The sequence below is a fragment of the Micromys minutus genome (assembly GCF_963924665.1).
Source record: "Micromys minutus genome assembly, chromosome: 1".
NCBI classification, from domain to species: domain Eukaryota; kingdom Metazoa; phylum Chordata; class Mammalia; order Rodentia; family Muridae; genus Micromys; species Micromys minutus.
In genome coordinates this window covers 254839399-254852561 of record NC_137969.1, presented here as the reverse complement: position 1 = coordinate 254852561, position 13163 = coordinate 254839399, and the positions used below count along the sequence as shown (strand labels likewise).

At 50.3% G+C, this 13163-nt stretch overlaps 1 gene segment (V, D, J or C); it reads left to right on the top strand.

Moving 5' to 3' along the window:
* Positions 1-1695: 1695 nt before the first annotated feature.
* Positions 1696-13053, top strand: LOC308426192 (immunoglobulin heavy constant mu-like). The segment is given in 7 exons: positions 1696-1737; positions 8986-9300; positions 9403-9741; positions 10023-10340; positions 10443-10775; positions 12584-12699; positions 12830-13053.
* The last annotated feature ends 110 nt before the right edge of the window (positions 13054-13163 follow it).

Below are 13163 nucleotides of genomic sequence, written 5' to 3'. Positions count from 1 at the left end.
GGACACATCCACCTTGGACATAACAGACACAGCACCAGAGATGCTGATCCATCACAACAGTAGAGTGACACATTAGACTTTAATTTAGGTCACTTTTCTGCTATAAAGAAAGCAAAGAGCAGTCTGAGTGCCTGACAGGCACTCGGGTGCACTATAGATGGACCCATGGTTGATAAGATACCTCTGTGGCTGTCCAGGGAGGGGCACTGCCCCCCACCATTGTCACAGACCTTTCTCCATAGCTGATAAACAACTCAGATACAAGTGAAGGACAGATGGACCTCCATCTGCTCTTATTTTAAAAAGAAGAAAAAACCTCACAGGCTCCAGAACTTTAGTGACTGTTTTGAGAAGAGTCACTGGTCCCTGACTCAAGAGGTGACTGGCAGTTTAAGGATTGGGATATCCATATGCTGTGGCTAGTGTGAGGTTTAAGACTCAGAGTCCCTGTGGTCTGTGACTGGTGCAAGGTTTTGACAAAGTGGAGGAACACAGTGCTAACTGGAACCACAGTGACTCATGGCTCAACAAAAGCCTTCCGTCTGAAGCTTTCCAGGGGCAGCCTGTCTGAGTTATGAGGAAGTAGAGAGGCTTGAGAAAGCTGCAGAAGAAAAGGGCAGATCTGAGAGGAGCTTTCTAGAGGGCAGAAGACAGTGCAGAGGAGAACCAGTTACTGTGGACAGGTCTTGGATGGGGAAAGGGTGAACAAACAAAGCATCAGAAGGGCAGGTGCAGTGTCCTGGTAAGGACTACCAAGAGGATCCCAGGCCAGAGCAGCAGGTGGGGTTTACTGAGAGTGCAGGGTAGGAGCAGCTCCCTCTCTCTTCTCCTTGCTCCTTCTCCTTTTTCCTTCTTCTCTTCTCCCTTTACAGTGTCTCACTGTGCTAGCCAAAGCTAGCCTGAAAGATACCATCCTACAGGTGTGCCCATCCAGCTGAATTAGGGTGGAGATCTCTCCAAATAGCTGTGTTTCTGAAGCTTGAACCCTACTGAGGACTCCAAGGGGCTTTGGGCTGGGTCTTATATGGTCCTGGATGGAGGGCTACTTCACTGTGTCTGTAATTACGCTGATGTCTGGGTCTAGGGAACTCGGGGCATCATCTCCTCAGGTGAACCCTGCATCTGGGGACTGTGGGGTTCAAATGGGCCAAGACAGGCTGCAGCAAGAGTTTTGGTATAGGAACAGAGGCAAAAGAGAGACCGTGTAGCTACTGGTACTTCGATGTGTGGGGCCAAGGAACCATGGTCACCGTCTCCGCAGGTAAGATCTATTGGCTTCTACCTTCTCTGACTGGCGACCAGCCAATTCTCTGGGATCTCTACATAATCTGTGTCTAGTTCAGAGTCAGGTTTTTGTTTGTCCAGCAGCAGGGACCATGTTTTTGCTATCTGGAGCACAGGAACCAAGGTCACTCTTTTCTTGAGTAAAATCGCTTTCTTTCTGCACCTTCCATTCTGAAACTGGGAAAGATATTCTCAGATCTCCCTATGTCCGACCATCTGCACACTCCGAATCCTGCAGAAACTTTTCTGTAAGGATGGAGTCTTTGCTCCCAGGAAAAGGGGCAGGCAAAGGCTAATCACCTATGGGACAGTGACAATCCTAGAAAATAGGCTTTTACGTTATTAGGCTGAATGGGTAGATGTAGGGGTTTTTGTACACCCACTAAACGGTTCTATGACAGTGTGACTACTTTGACTACTGGGGCCAAGGGACCATGGTCACAGTCTCCTCAGGTGAGTCCTTACAACCTCTTTCTTCTATTCAGCTTAGACAGATTTTACTGAATTTGTCCAGGGGGGAAAATGTGTGTATCTGAGTTTCAGGTCATGAAGGACTAGGGACACCTTGGGAGTCAGACAGGGTCTTTGGGGGCTCTGGTTGATACAGACAGACATCCTCGGCTCCCAGACTTTATGGCCAGAGATTTAGAGGGATCTTGGCCACCATTGCCGCTGGAGCCTTCTCTTCTATGCTGCCTTTGTCCTTCACTGGGCTCCATCTAAGCTAATCCTAGAGCCTTAGCCAAGGACCATTTATTGTCTGGGGTCTTATCATGGCTGTCACAATGTGACAACTGGTTTGCTTACTGGGGCCAAGGGACCCTGGTCACTGTCTCTTCAGGTGAGTCCTAACTTCTCTCATTCTAAATGCATTTGGGGGGAACTCTGGGCATTCAGTATTAAGACTCCCTGCAAATGGGGACCAATATTCGACCCCTTTGTCTCTACCTGCTAGTCTGTGCTGATATCAGAACTGAAGTGAGATGAACTGTCTGCCAGACTGAGGCTTGAAGTCTGGGGCAGACTTCTGTCCAGGGTCTATTGGACTCTTGTGAGAATTAGGGGCTGACAGTTTATAATGACAATGCCAGAGTCAGTGACTGACTGGTTTCTCGGTGGTGAGGCTGGAATTTGGGTCCCGTTAAAGACTAAAGAGTGGTCCAAGAGCCTTTCTTCCCAGGCAAGGAATAGAGTGTGGAACAATGACTTATTAAATGGTTGACTCTTGTATGATACCAGGAGTCGGCATGGTATTTGAATTGCTCAAGGGTGATTCTAGTCAGACTTTGGGGTTTTTGTGGGGTATGGAGGGGAAATTCACTATTGTGATTACTATGTTATGGACGTCTGGGGTCAAGGGACTTCAGTCACCGTCTCCTCAGGTAAGATTGGCCTCTTTAGATCTTTATTTTTAACCTTTGCTTGTGGAGTTTTCGGAGCATTGCAGACTAATCCTGGAGATTTGTCCCTGGGGGAGCTGGCCAGGAGAGGCCGGGGTCTAAACTACCTAGAAATCTCAGAGCCTTGAGGATAGATATTCCCACACCTTCGAAAAACTAATAATCTATTTGATGGTGTTGGTGGAGTCCCCAGATGATGGGACAGAGATTTTGGAGCCTCATTTGAGGGAGATGCTAAAAAGATCCCATGGCTGGAGGGATAGTTTGGGCTGTGGTTGGAGATGTTCATCTTTTAGAGCAACAGTGTTAGCTGAGAAATGTACTTTAGGACCATCTCTGAGACTGCATTTGTACAGTATCTGATGCACAGGGACAAAGAGTGGAGTGAGACACTTTCTTTAGATTTGTGGAGAAATGTTCTGCACTAGATTGTTTAAAACTTCATTTTCTGGAAAGAAAACTGTCTTAGTGAATTAATCAAGGAAATAAGGCCTCTAGTCTCGGTCTTAAAAGATAGCTGATATCCAGAGGAATTTGGTAGAACATGCAAAAGTTCAGCCTCCAAAGGAATACAGAAGTATGCATATGGAAAATTAGAAGATGTTGTTTATGCCCTTAAGATGGTCCCTAAGATAGTTAGAATACTGTGACTTTAAAATTCGAGAGAGATTTCAAGTATTCATTTTTTAAATGTTTAAGTATCAAAAATTCTTGTCACTGAGTTTGAAGTCTGGTTTGTGTGGAATTGATATTGTTGAAAGTTTAACCAAGAAATGGGAGTGAGGCTCTTTCGCACTGACTTTTGACAATTATAAATTAAGTTTAAAATATTTTTAAATGAATTGAGCATTGTTAAGTTGGAGTCAAGATGGCCGATCAGGACCAGGACACCTGCAGCAGCTGGCAGGAAGCAGGTCATATGGCAAGGCTATTTTGGGAAGGGAAGACAAAACCACTAGGTAAACTTCTAGCTGTGGTTTGGAGAAGTGGTTTTGAAATGTTCTGTCCAGCCCCACAGAACCGAAAGTCCAGGCTGAGCAAAACAACACCTGGATAATTTGCATTTCTAAAATAAGCTGAGGATTCAGCCGAAACTTGGAGGTCCTCTTTTAACTTAGTGAGTTCAATCTTTTAATTTTAGCTTGAGAAGTTTCCCCCAAACTTAAGTTTATTGATTTCTAAAATGTATTCCTTTTCAAAATTAAATTATATAAGAAATTTATAAGGACTTTAGTGTGTTCAATTTCTAATGTATTTAGAAAACTTTTTGAAGTTACTGTATTATTCTTCCCTCTGATTATTGGTCTCCATTTAGTCCTTTTTCCAATACCCAAGGCATTTACAGTGACCTATTCATGATTTTTTTTTAAGTTAGTTCTTTTGTGCCTTACTGGTCAAAATGGCTTCATAAATCTTTTTCAAGACCACTTTCTGAAAATTCATTTTAGAAGAAAGGCGCCCTTTTTTTATGAATACAATTACCTAGAATTATTTCAGTTGAACACGCTAGCTGGTTGTTGAGAGGACACTCAATCAGTCAGTGCAATAGAAGAGTTTCTAAGCCAGTCTACAGACACATGCTCTGTGTGAGCTCCCTCTGGCCCTGCTGGAGAACTGGCCAAAGGTCTGAGGCCAGGCTGCTGCTGGGCAGGCCTGGACTTTGGGTCTCCAGTACCACCCAGGCCTGGGAATGTATGGTTGTGGCTTCTGCCACCCATCCACCTGGCTGCTCATGGACCAGCCAGTCTTGATGGCCTTAAAGGAACGATTCCACACAAAGACTCTGGACCTCCCCGAAACCAGGCACCCCAAACGGTAAGCCAGAGGCAGCCACAGCTGTGGCTGCTGCTTTTAATGCTTAGTAATTGTTTCTGTTTGAGAGGGACTGAGTCTTCAGTCACTGCTTTTTGGAGAGAGGCATTTGTGCATCTTTTGAGTACCATTGTCTGGGTCACTCCCGTTTAACTCTCATTGGAGAATTTTAAAAGAAAAAATGTTGCCTGTTAACCATTAATTATGGGGCTCATGGTACTTTAAGAAAATCTCAGAGAAGGGGTACACAGTTGTCTGGAGTTGTTTCAGTGAAGTGTATTCGTTGGGTTACTGGTGCTGCCTCTACTTCAGTTATATGCGTGGTTTTGAATTTTGAATCTATCCTGTCTTTTCTTAAGCAGTAAATATAGATAAAATGAATGGTATTTAATGGTGGTTTTAATCTAGAAGGAATTTAAATTGGAGGCTAATCTAAAATCAGTAAGGAAGGACTCAGTCTAAGAAGCAATCCTGAGATTCTGGAAGAAGAGATTTTTTAGTTTTCATAGAAAACACTGCTATATCCTTGATCTACAACTCAAGATGGTCTAATGAATTTTGGAGTTGCAAGTAACATACTTTTCAGTTGTTGAAGAATCTATCTGGTTGTTAAAGAATGGTATCAGAGGACAGTGCTTAGATTCGAGCTAGGTCATGTGAGAGGACAGGGGCTAGGTTGTGGGGACGAAGAAGGAAGGCCAGAGGGGACAAAACTGAGAATATGTGGAGGCCTGCAGCTGAGGCCATCAGATCGGCTGGACTCTTTCCAGCCACAGTAATGAACCAGAGAAGGCCACACTAATAAAGCCTGCCGAGCAAAGTTTAGTGAGCATGGTTGAGAGCCCCAGTACTCGAGGCTCTAGTAAGCACAGCTGCACTGAGATGGATAGGCTTCCCTGAGCTCTTCTGAAATGCGCTAAACTGAGGTGCTTACTTGGAGGTAGGCAAAGCTAGGCTTGAGCAGAAGTGAGGTAGACTGCAATGAGCTGGAATGAGCTGGGCCAGCTAAGGTACACTAGGCTGGCTTAACCAGAGATAAGCCAAGCTGGAAAGTACTATGTTAATCTGGGCCTAATGGAGCTAAACTCTACTGCCTATAGTGAACCGCTCTGGGCTGGGCTCTGCAGGGCTGAGCTGAGCTGAGGTGAGCTGAGCTGACATGGGGTGAGCCAAGCTGGGGTGAGCTGGGGTGAGCTAGGGTGAGCTGGGGTGAGCTGGGGTGAGCCGAGCTGGGGTGAGCTGGGGTGAGCTGGGGTGAGCTGAGCTGAACTGAGCTGAGCTAGGGTAAGCTGGGGTGAGCTGAGCTGAGCTGGGGTGAGCTGGGGTGAGCTGGGGTGAGCTGAGCTGGGGTGAGCTGAGCTGGGGTGAGCTGAGCTGGGGTGAGCTGAGCTGGGGTAAGCTGGGGTGAGCTGAGCTGGGGTAAGCTGGGGTGAGCTGGGGTGAGCTGAGCTGGGGTGAGCTTAGCTGGGGTGAGCTTAGCTGGGGTGAGCTGGGGTGAGCTGGGGTGAGCTGGGGTGAGCTGGGGTGAGCTGAGGTGAGCTGGGGTGAGCTGGGGTGAGCTGAGCTGGGGTGAGCTGAGCTGGGGTGAGCTGAGCTGGGGTGAGCTGAGCTGGGGTAAGCTGGGGTGAGCTGAGCTGGGGTAAGCTGGGGTGAGCTGGGGTGAGCTGAGCTGGGGTGAGCTTAGCTGGGGTGAGCTTAGCTGGGGTGAGCTGGGGTGAGCTGGGGTGAGCTGGGGTGAGCTGGGGTGAGCTGAGGTGAGCTGGGGTGAGCTGGGGTGAGCTGGGGTGAGCTGAGCTGAGCTGGGGTGAGCTGGGGTGAGCTGGGGTGAGCTGGTATGAGCTGGGGTGACCTGGTATGAGCTGGGGTAAGCTGGTATGAGCTGGGGTGACCTGGTATGAGCTGGGGTGAGCTGGGGTGAGCTGAGCTGGGGTGAGCTGAGCTGGGGTGAGCTGGGGTGAGCTGAGCTGAGCTGAGCTGGGGTGAGCTGAGCTGGGGTGAGCTGGGGTAAGCTGAGCTGAGCTGAGCTGGGGTGAGCTGGGGTGAGCTGGGGTGAGCTGAGCTGAGCTGAGCTGGGGTAAGCTGAGCTGAGCTGAGCTGAGCTGGGGTGAGCTGAGCTGGGGTGAGCTGGGGTAAGCTGAGCTGAGCTGGGGTGAGCTGGGGTGAGCTGGGGTAAGCTGGGGTGAGCTGGGGTGAGCTGGGGTGAGCTGAGCTGAGCTGGGGTGAGCTGGGGTGAGCTGAGCTGAGCTGGGGTGAGCTGGAGTGAGCTGAGCTGAGCTGGGGTGAGCTGAGCTGAGCTGAGGTGAGCTGGGGTGAGCTGGGGTGAGCTGAGCTGAGGTGAGCTGGGGTGAGCTGGGGTGAGCTGGGGTGAGCTGAGCTGGGGTGAGCTGGGGTGAGCTGGGGTGAGCTGAGCTGGGGTGAGCTGGGGTGAGCTGGGGTGAGCTGAGCTGGGGTGAGTTGGGGTGAGTTGGGGTGAGCTGGGGTGAGCTGAGCTGGGGTGAGCTGGGGTGAGTTGGGATGAGTTGGGGTGAGCTGGGGTGAGCTGAGCTGGGGTGAGCTGAGCTGGGGTGAGCTGAGCTGGGGTGAGTTGGGGTGAGCTGGGGTGAGCTGAGCTGGGGTGAGTTGGGGTGAGCTGGGGTGAGCTGGGGTGAGCTGGGGTGAGTTGGGGTGAGCTGGGGTGAGCTGAGCTGGGGTGAGCTGGGGTGAGTTGGGGTGAGCTGGGGTGAGCTGAGCTGATCTGTGGTGAGCTGAGCTGAGCTGGGGTGAGCTGGGGTGAGCTGAGCTGGGGTGAGCTGGGGTGAGTTGGGATGAGTTGGGGTGAGCTGGGGTGAGCTGAGCTGGGGTGAGCTGAGCTGGGGTGAGCTGAGCTGGGGTGAGCTGGGGTGAGCTGGGGTGAGCTGAGCTGAGCTGGGGTGAGCTGGGGTGAGCTGGGGTGAGCTGAGCTGATCTGTGGTGAGCTGAGCTGAGCTGGGGTGAGCTGGGGTGAGCTGGGTGATTTGGGGTGAGCTGGGGTGAGCTGGGGTGAGCTGGGGTGAGCTGGGGTGAGCTGATCTGTGGTGAGCTGAGTTGGAAGGATCTGAGTTGCAGTCCTCTTAGTTGGGATGAACTAAGTTGAACTAGGCTCAGATGCGTTAGGCTGAGCAGGGCTTAGATGAGGTAGTTTGGGATGAGCTGGGATAATCTGGGCTCACATGAGCTACCATGAACTGAACTGAGGTGGCCTGAGAAAACATGAATTATGCTGCAGGAAGTGCAGCTGGGACGATCCGGGAGAAACTGGGTTGCGAAAAGAATGGACTGCCCAAGTTGTGGTAAACTGAGCTGGGGATTAAATTGGGGGTTATCAGGATTTAGATGAGCCTGGACTGCTTGGACTTGGGGAAGCCAAGCTGATCCTATGCTGGCCTGGCATAGCTGAGTTGAACTTAGATGAGGAAGAATGGGCTGAGCTGAGCAAGGTTAGACTGCTTGAGATGACCTAAACTAACCCGGCCTGAGCTAGATCAGGCTGGGCTGACCATGTCTAAGATGAGTTAAGAGCAAAAGGGCAACAGGGAGTCTAGAGGGGAGGAACTAAGATGAGTTAGGCTATCTGAGCTAAACTGAGATAAGGTATGGAGACCGAGACTGAGCTGGGAAAAGATGTACTGGATAACCTTAACTTGGGCTGTACTAAGCTGGGCTGAGAAGAGCTAGGTCTAACCAGACCTAGATCATTTTAATTAGGCTATCCTGGGCTAAACTATAGTGGTACGTACTAACCTGTGCCAAGCTGGCCTAAGGTAAACTGAACTGGATTTAGCTGAGCTCAGATTAGTTTAGCTGAGCTGCAATGGAGCTGTGCCAAACTGGGATGAGCTAACTTAACCAGCCTGAGATGGGCAGGTCTGAGATGGAGTGAACAGAGCCGGGATGAACTGGATGAGTGTCACCAGGCCTGGACCAGTTAGGCTAGGGCCATGTCCTGGGCAGACTGTGAGCTATGGTGGAGTTTCAAGATGATTCCATAAGAGTTACCCCATCATAACCCACGTTCATCCTACCCCACAAGCCTGTCTGGTGTGTAAACCTGAGCTTTGTGTGCTGATACAGAAGTCTGAGCCACTCCCTCCACCCACCACCACCTACCTATTGCTTTGGAATGAGAAGGGTTCTCTCAGCCAGGGTGTCCAATGGGGGGCAAAGCAGGGCAGGCCCATGGCTACTTGAAAAGCCAAGATCTAGCCCTGTCCCTGCGAGCAGATGTTCATGCCTCTGGAGCTGGCTGCTGGTGGCTGAAGGGCCAGATCCACCTATTCTAAAGGCCTGTCTGTGAAGGCTTCCACAGTCGTGTTGTTGTAGACCAGGCTTACTTACTACCATAGCTAGTCCTGCTCACCTTAAGAGAAGCAGCGCAGAGACAACAGAGTATAGAAAGATCTCCTGACAAGCAGGAGACAGGACGATGGACTCTTACCCCTCCGTTTCTCTTTTATCCCTCTCTGGTCCTCAGAGAGTCAGTCCTCCCCAACTGTCTTCCCCCTCGTCTCCTGCGAGAGCCCCCTGTCCGATGCGAATTTGGTGGCCATGGGCTGCCTGGCCCGGGACTTCCTGCCCAGCTCCATTTCCTTCTCCTGGAACTACCAGAACAAGACGGAAGTCAGCCAGGGTATCAGAACCTTCCCAGCACTAAGGACAGGGGACAAGTACACAGCCACCTCGCAGGTGCTACTGTCCCCCAAGAATGTCCTCGAAGGTTCAGATGAATACTTGGTATGTAAAGTGCACCATGGCAAAAATAACCACGATCTGCGGGTGAGGATTCCAGGTAAGAACCAGCCCTCCCAGCGGGGGGCCAGGCATGGCCCAGAGGGAGCAGTGGGGTGGGGCTTAGGCCAGGTCGAGCTCACGCCTTGACCTCTCATTCCAGTTATGGTTGAGATGAGCCCCAACGTGAGTGTGTTTGTTCCACCGCGCGATGCCTTCTCTGGCCCTGCACCCCGCAAGTCCAGACTCATCTGCGAGGCCACCAACTTCAGTCCCAGAGAGGTCACAGTATCCTGGCTACAGGATGGGAAGCTTGTGAAATCTGGCTTCACCACAGATCCAGTGACCGTCGAGAACAAAGAATCCAGTCCCCAAACCTACAAGGTCATAAGCACACTGACCATCACTGAAAGTGACTGGCTGAACCTGAATGTGTATACCTGCCGTGTGAATCACAGGGGTCTCTCCTTCCTGAAGAATGTGTCCTCCACGTGTGCTGCCAGTGAGTGCCCTGTGCTAAGAGCAATGCCTAGCCCGCCTAGATTAGGGCAGCCCTCCTACAATCATGGCCTTTGCCACCTGGGCAAGGTCATTTTCTCCTTGAACCTTGGCTCCCCAGGGTGTCCAAGGGCAAGGATGAGCAGTAAGCAGCAGAGGGTAAGAACAGAGTCAGCTGGAGGGACCAGCATCTTCCCTTAAGCAGGTCTGGGGGATGGAGACTAAGCTTTTATCCAACTTCATAACTAGACATCACAACCTAACACAGTATTCTCTTGACTGCAGGTCCATCCACAGACATCTTAGTCTTCCCCATTGCCCCCTCCATTACTGACATCTTCATTGGCAAGACCGCTAAGCTGACCTGTCTGGTCACAAACCTGGCAACCTATGACACCCTGAATATCTCCTGGGCTTCCAAAAGTGGTGAACCACTGGAAACCAGCCCTGAAGACGTGGAAAGCTACCCCAATGGCACCTTCAGTGCTAAGGGTGTGGCTAATGTTTGTGTGGAAGACTGGAACAGCAGGAAGGAGTTTGTATGCACCGTGACTCACAGGGACCTGCCTTCACCACAGAAGAAGTCCATCTCAAAACCCAATGGTAGGCATTTCCTCCTTTCTTTCTCCTCCAATTCCAGGGCCCTTCCTGTACCTCGCAGGAAGGTCCCTTCCACACTATCCTCACTACTGTCTTTGCTTACAGAGGTGGCCAGACATCCACCTGCTCTGTACCTGCTGCCACCATCCCGTGAGCAACTGAACCTGAGGGAGTCGGCCACAATCACCTGCCATGTGAGGGGCTTCTCTCCTGCAGACATCTTTGTGCAGTGGCTTCAGAGAGGGCAACCCTTGTCCTCACACAAGTATGTGACCAGTGCCTCGATGCCAGAGCCTGGGAACCCAGGCCTGTACTTCGCCCACAGCATCCTGACTGTAACAGAGGAGGAATGGAACTCTGGAGAGACCTACACCTGTGTTGTAGCCCACGAGGCTCTGCCATATATGGTGACCGAGAGGACCGTGGACAAGTCCACTGGTAAACCCACCCTGTACAATATATCCCTGATCATGTCTGACACAGGCGGCACCTGCTACTGACCATGCTAGCCCTCAACCAGGCAGGCCCTGGAGGTCCAGTTGCTCTGTGTATGCAAACTAACCATGTCAGAGTGAGATGTTGCATTTTATAAAAATTAGAAATAAAAAAAAATCCATTCAAACGTCACTGGTTTTGATTATCCGATGCTCGTGCCTGCTGGGGCAACTGTTGTGTTATGTCTGCGCTGTAAACACCTGCATACTCATCCCTTCCGCTGCCTTGCCAGTTAGCTCCTTGTATGTGAACTCAAAAAGGCTTACAACAGAGCGTGGGTACGCCATTCCTCCAGCTATTTCTAGATCTATGACTGAAAGCTTGCCTACCCTGGTATGGGCAGCATTCAGGCACATGCAAAGACACACAGAGACAGACATGCATTTATACATAGATATAGAGATGCACACGTGTAGACACATGCACTAATGTGTATTCGTGGATACACATACAAAGGTTCACACATGTGCACATGAGCTCCTGTATGCATGGACATTTATACATGCCTACAGAGACAAGCAGGCATGGACACACAACTGCACATAGAAACAGTTGCCAACACACATGGTTATGGGTACACAGAAACATACTGTAGTCAAATGTAGACACATGAACTACATAGACAGGAAGACATGCATGTACACACAAGTACAGAAACATCTTGACATGTGTACACTAACTCATAGACAGGCATGGCACACAGATACACCCTGACTCTGACCAGAGCTATAATCTCCAGGGCTCATGGCTCAGAGAGCCCACACTAGGCTGGGTGACTGATACTCCTCAGGAGCCCACTCTATGATTAAGGGAGATAGCCCCAGGAACAAAGCGTGCCTATCTGTCTCAACATCGTGGGGCAAGCGATAGACATCCCACTGATCATCCATGACAGAAAGTTAGCTTTGGCTGTGTCTCCATCAATACAACACCTCAGGAGACCAATGTGAGAGTGTCTGACACACTAACACTCATCCTGATGCCCAGTCCAAAATGAAGAAGGCATAATGCAACTGTCCAAAAGAAGCTTACACACACACACACACACACACACACACACACACACACACACCAGCAAGGAGTCTCTGTAAAAAGTCACCACCCAATAACACTGCCTCTTTGGGCTCACATTCTGGACAGTCTTCATATTCATATCCATTTGGGTCCTGGGCTTTAGATGTCCCCCAAGGGCTCATCTTTATGGGGATCAGAGGTCCCAATAGATGTCCTGGTCCCACAGTCTCCCTCAGATATCTGTCTGTCTATCTCTTGATACCAATACCCAAGATTGCTGGCAGGGGCAGGACAAGCAACACACAGGAACTCTGATCAAAGAGGGCCATGAGGTGCCTGGGTTCTTCAGGAAGTAAGGAGGGACAGCCTCTGGTCTTCCCAGAGCCCAGGAGACAGGAAAACCCGCTCTATATTCTCAGTCTAACAGCTACCTGCTCAGAGAGAGGCCAGGGCACACCACTGCCATCATGCCACAGCTCCTGAGTCCGCCCTTACCTGTGTCCATATGTTGCATCTGTCTTGCTTGCTCTGCTGCCCCGGGCTCCTGGGACAAGGCCCCAAGTTGGTGCTCTCTCCAGATTGACCTGTACTGTGCCTCTGTCTCGCCTGAGCTATTAGTGGGACTAGTCAATACTCGCTAAGATTCTCCAGAACCAGCATGACATTCCCAACCCTTAAGCAAATGCTCAGTCACCCCAAGGCTTGGCTTGACCCTCCCTCTGTGTGTCCCTTCACAGAGGGAGAGGTGAATGCTGAGGAGGAAGGCTTTGAGAACCTATGGACCACCGCCTCCACCTTCATTGTCCTCTTCCTCCTGAGCCTCTTCTACAGCACCACCGTCACCCTGTTCAAGGTAGAGTGGGGCTGTTCAAGGTTGTGGGGCTGAGGACACAGGGCAGGGACAGGGACTCACCAGTCCTCACTGCCCCTACCTCTACTCCCTAAAAGTGGACAGCAATTAACACTGTCTCTGTCACCTGCAGGTGAAATGACTCTCAGCATGGAAGGACATCAGAGACCAAAAGACCCTCCCACAGTGACACTTCCTCTGGGATCAGGGTACCTGCCTGTATGACTAGTAAACTTATTCCCACATCTTTCCTGTGTTGCCCTCCAACTTTGATCTCTGAAATGGGCTTCTCTCTAGACTGATCAAAGACTTTGTCAACTTGTGAAACCTAAAGCAATGTCTGAACTGCAGACAACTGTGCTGTATACCAATGTCACTTGTAAATAAATACTTGTCCTTGTGAAGCCACTTTATTGTGAAGATATTTGTTCTGTTTTCAAACCTTTCCTACCGTGTTGGCCTCAAGG